This window comes from Aegilops tauschii, chromosome 7 (genome assembly GCF_002575655.3).
Source record: "Aegilops tauschii subsp. strangulata cultivar AL8/78 chromosome 7, Aet v6.0, whole genome shotgun sequence".
NCBI lineage: Eukaryota > Viridiplantae > Streptophyta > Magnoliopsida > Poales > Poaceae > Aegilops > Aegilops tauschii.
The window spans coordinates 52,772,889-52,778,888 of record NC_053041.3 but is presented as its reverse complement, the minus strand read 5'-3'; positions in this window follow the sequence as shown (position 1 = coordinate 52,778,888).

The window sequence follows — 6,000 nt, the reverse complement described above, 5'->3', positions numbered from 1 at the left end:
GTTGTGCTGCTGCTGGACGGAGTCTTCCCCAACCTCTCCCTCTCTCCTTGCTAGATCAAGGCGTGGGAGACGTCACCGGGCTGCACGTGTGTTGAACGCGGAGGCACCGTTCTTCGGTGCTTAGATCGGAATCAACCGCGATCTGAATCGCTACGAGTACGACTCCTTCATCCGCGTTCTTGCAACGCTTCCGCATCGCGATCTACAATGGTATGTAGATGCACTCCCCTTCCCTCGTTGCTAGATTACTCCATAGATTGATCTTGGTGATGCGTAGAAAATTTTGAATTTCTGCTACGTTCCCCAACATAAATTGTCTTTCAAGTTCAACTACGAGCAAAGATATAGCATTCGCAGGACTACTAGTTTTATGAAGAATAGACCCACCCATAGTGGATAGGGCACCGGCACAAGTAGAAATCTTGAATAACTCCTTTTCCAATAATATTACCACTACCAATCCGAAACTTTTTAGTGTGTAAAACAGTAGGTTCTTCATGAGAATCATCAGAAGCATCAAAGTTTTCCATGTTAAATCCATTATCCTTATCAACGATAACCTCCCCAGTTTCAGACATGATGGCAGCAAACCGCACAAAGAACAAGCACACAAGAAGAAGGCGAAAAAGAGGCGAACGGAAAATAGGGCGAATAAAGCGGCAAGGGTGAAGTGGGGGAGAGGAAAACAAGAGGCAAATGGCAAATAATGTAATGCGAGGGATAAGAATTTGTGATGGGTACTTGGTATGTCTTGACTCGTGCGTAGATTCCCCGGCAATGGCGCCAGAAATCCTTCTTGCTACCTCTTGAGCACAGCGTTGGTTTTCTCTTGAAGAGGAAAGGGTGATGCAGCAAAGTAGCGTAAGTATTTCCCTTAGTTTTTGAGAACCAAGGTATCAATCCAGTAGAAGGCCACACGCAAGTCCCTCGTACCTACACAAACAAATAAGAACCTTGCAACCAACACGATAAAGGGGTTTTCAATCCCTTCACAGCCACTTGCAAAAGTGAGATCTGATAGAGATAATAAGATAAATATTTTTGATATTTTTGTTTTATAGGTTGAAAAGTAAAGATTGCAAAATAAACGGCGCCAGAAATTTCTAGTTGTTGGGAGATTAATATGATGGAAAATAGACCCGGGGGCCATAGGTTTCACTAGTGGCTTCTCTCAAGATAGCATAAGTATTACGGTGGGTGAACAAATTACTCTCGAGCAATTGATAGAAAAGTGCATAGTTATGAGAATATCTAGGCATGATCATGTATATAGGCATCACGTCCGCAACAAGTAGACCGAAACGATTCTGCATCTACTACTATTACTCCACACATCGACCGCTATCCAGCATGCATCTAGAGTATTAAGTTCATAAGAACAGAGTAACGCATTAGGCAAGATGACAGTATGTAGAAGGATAAACTCAAGCAAATGATATAAACCCCATCTTTTTATCCTCGATGGCAACAATACAATACGTATTGGTTCCCCTTCTGTCACTGGGATCGAACACCGCAAGATTGAACCCAAAGCTAAGCACTTCTCCTATTGCAAGAAAGATCAATCCAGTAGGCCAAACCAAACTGATAATTCAAAGAGACTTGCAAAGATAAAAAATCATACATAAAAGAATTCAGAGGAGATTCAAATATTGTTCATAGATAATCTTGGTCATAAACCCACAATTCATCGGATCTCGACAAACACACTGCAAAAAGAGTTACATCGAATATATCTCCAAGAAGATCGAGGAGAACTTTGTATTGAGATCCAAAGAGAGAGAAGAAGCCATCTAGCTAATAACTATGGACCCGAATGTCTGAGGTAAACTACTCACACATCATCGGAGAGGCTATGGTGTTGATGTAGAAGCCCTCCATGATCAATGCCCCCTCCGACGGAGCGCCGGAAAAGGCCCCAAGATGGGATCTCACGGGTACAGAAGGTTGCAGCGGTGGAAATAGGGTTTCGTGGTGCTCTCGGATGTTTTCGGGGTACGTGGATATATATAGGAGGAAGAAGTAGGTCGGTGGAGCTGTGAGGGGCCCACGAGGGTGGGGGCGCGCCCAGGGGGCAGGCGCGCCTCCCTGCCTCGTGGCCTCCTCGCTTCTTTCTTGACGTCCACTCCGAGTCCCCTGGATTGCGTTTGTTTCGAAAATCACTCTCCCGAAGGTTTCATTCCCTTTGGATTCCGTTTGATATTCCTTTTCTGCGAAACATTGAAATAGGCAAAAGAACAGCAATCTGGGCTGGGCCTCCGGTTAGTAGGTTAGTCCCAAAAATAATATAAAAGTGTATAATAAAGCCCATTAAACATCCAAATCAGATAATATAATAGCATGGAACAATAAAAAATTATAGATACGTTGGAGACGTATCAAGCTTGTGTGACATAAGTCGCTTGACAAATGCTTCACAACCCCAAATCTTTAGAAAAGACAAACTGGGACTCTTCCCAGTCCACATCTCAGGTGGTGTCTTGCCTACGGATTTTGATGGTACCCTGTTAAGTGTGAAAGCTGCAGTTTCTAGAGTGTATCCCCAGAATGACAAGGGTAAATCCGATTTGCTCATCATAGACCGGACCATGTCCAACAAGGTCCTATTCCTCCGTTTCGACACACTGTTTCTCTGTGGCGTACCCGGAGGTGTGAGCTGAGGTACTATACCTCGGCTTTTCAGATGATCATCAAACTCCTGGCTCATGTACTCACCTCCACGATCAGATCATAGAAGCTTTATAGTCTTGCCGAGCTGATTCTCAAGCTCGTTCTGTAACTCTTTGAACTTTTCAAAAGTTTTTGACTTGTGCCTCATCAAATAGATATATCCATATCTACTCAAGTCGTCGGTGAAAGTCACGAAGTACTGATAGCCACCTCTGGCAGTTGTGCTCATTGGACCACACACATCACTGTGTATATGCTCCAATAGCTCGGACGCCCTCTCGCAACTCTTTGCAAAAGGAGACTTAGTCATCTTGCCTAGCAAGCATGATTCACATGTCTCGAATGACTTAAAGTCGGACGAAGTTAGGAGCCCATCATCATGGAGCTTCTTCATGCATTTCAGACTAATGTGTCCAAGCCGGCAATGCCAAAAGTATGTCGGATTTGTCTCATTAGGCTTATGCCTCTTGACATTCACGTTATAGACCGGTTCCTGTTCCAGATTCAATATAAATAACCCATCAACAATGGGTGCATAGCCATGGAACATACCATTCAAATAAAACGAACAACCATTGTCCTTTAAATTGAATTCATAACCCTGACTCATCAAGCATGAGGCAGAAATAATGTTCCGACTAAGTGCAGGAATGTAATAAAATTATTCAATTCCAAAATAAATCCAGAAGGAAGCTGGAGATGCATCGTGCCGACCTCCAACGCAGCAACTCTTGCTTTGTTGCCGACCCTGATGTCAATCTCCCCTTGTGCCACACGCCTAGTTCTTACCAGCCCCTGCATCGAGTTGCAAATATGAACAACTGATCCGGTATCAAATACCCAAGAGCTACTAGGTATGTCAGCAAGGTAAATGTCTATAACATATGCAACAAGTGTACCTTTGCCTGAAGAAGCATTTCCGACCTTCTTGCCATGCTCTGGAAGCCACTTGCTACAGTTCCCCTTCCAATGACCAGTTTCCTTGCAGTGATAGCAAATGGTCTTCGAGTCCGGTCCTGACTTCGGCGCAGCGGTGGAGGTTACCATCTCCGTGCCCTTTGCCTTAGCCTTCTTCTTGGACCAACTCTTCTTGAACTTAGCCGATTTCTGCACCATCAACAGTTGACGCGTGCCTTTCTTAATATCTTGCTTTTCCACTTTGAGCATCCCATGCAATTCAGTGAGCTTCTTATCCATGCCATGCATATGATAGTTCGAGATGAACGTCCCATAGCTGGGCGGAAGAGAACCCAGATCTGCATCAGTAGCCAGCTCATTCAAGAGCGGAAGCCCAACCGATCCAAAGCTTGCACATATCCGATCATCTTGATCACATGTGGGCTCAGTGGATCACCTTCCTTCAGCTTACAATCCATCAAGGATCGCCAGACGTCGAACCTTTCGGTCCTAGCCTGTGTCTGAAACATGCTCTTGAGACTCTCGATCATATCGTAAGCCTCAACATTTTCGAAATGCTGTTGCAAATCGGGCTCCATACAAGCTAGCATCAGACAGCTGATCTCCATTGATTCATCAACGAGTTTCTGGTAGGCATTCTTAGTTGTGGCATTAGCATTATCAGCAGGTTCCTTTGGAAGTGGATCCTCTAGAACATGTTCCTTTTTATCGTGCTTGAGAACAATTCTCAGATTTCTATACCAGGTGGTAAACTTTGTTCCATTCAGTTTATCCTTTTCCAGAATTGATTTCAATGCAAAGTTGGGTTGAGCAGGTGGTGCCATTGATCTACAACAGAAAATATGCAATCACTAAGCAATGTGTTTATGTAGAGTAATTCAAGCCTAAATATAAATACTCCCACTGAAGTTGGCATCCCTCCGCAAACTCTCAGTGATTCAGGATCCGACTAGCACATGCGACTAGTGAGCTTTAGCATCACTGCTAGACAACATGCCTATCCGGTAAGCAACTCCTTGCTAATCCAATCTCTATACGACTCCTGTCGGTCGGGAAGGTATCTCATACCCCGGCTCCCAACCTTCTTTGCCACAAGGCCCAAAACCGTTTTGATAGCCTTGTCAAGTTAACCTAATGCAGTGCATGTCCGTGTCCGACACGAACCCTTCAGTTCAAGGACACCTAGCAGCACCCCAATTTTATGAGCCCACTAATAGACGTACTTGACGTGCGAAGGTAACATCGGGAATGGCAAATTGCTTGATATTAACGAGGGATCTTTCGACCATTCTAACATGCGTAGAAAACAAGAAGCATAACAATCACAAATAAACACATATTGTGAAATAGTATGGCTCCTTCATGGATGTTCTTCCAGGTCGGCTCCGACTCCGATGATCATCTAGGAACTCCATCTTGTTTGTCACGCAGGGACGCCAAGCCACCAACCTGATCTCCATTATCCAACTACTACAACTAGTAATGAATTTTACAGAGAATCGCAAGTTGACACACAGGTCATTATACATTATAATGACAACACTTTGGCTCCTGCCGGCTGACAAACATGACACGCAGGCCATGTATAATTTACACACATGCATCACATACACATGAGCCATACTATTCACATCAAACCCTGCAAAATAAAGTTATGCATAGAATCGCATTCTACCGGTTTGAGTGATCGTGTACGAAATACAAGGCGCTACGCACACAGCGGTCCCTCGCGGGTGCGGGCAGCACCCGACGTTTTCGGAAATCACAGATCATATCTGAACTCCGTTCACGCTGAATTTTCTGATCTGACCGATCTTATCAATCATCCTGAATCCTATTCGGATTTACGTTTCACTGTTAACCCCGATGGCGGATAATCGACCGGTAGGGGTAGGTTGTGTCACGACCTCATCGATCCCGATTGACAGAAAACATAGCCACTTCAATCCCCATGTGCAATTGATCTCATCAACCGTGCACATAGCCGATTTCACAAACAACAACAGATCTTATCTGCCGTCTCCACATATCTAATATGCATACGATCTGAATCCCAATCCTATAGCAGAGGCTCTGATACCACTATTGGGTTCTACGGTAGGGTGCATCGACTGCAAATTAAAATTTTCCTACGCGTAGAACAACCAGGAACATGCTACGGGAGATGGATCACAGATCGTTACCACTAGACGCGCAATGCCGTGCAGCGGAAGAAGAGTTGGGGCAGCGCGTCTGCGTGGATCGTCTCCTCCTCGTCCGATCTCCCTCGAACAGCCGGTCGTCTGATCCCACGTACAAGTTCGCTGGAGCGGCGCAGGTGCACCGCCAATAATGGTATCCGCGCGTGCAGGCGGAACACCGTGCGGCGGACTGCTAGGTCTGATCACAGAGTCGGCGTCGAGTGGAGGTGGC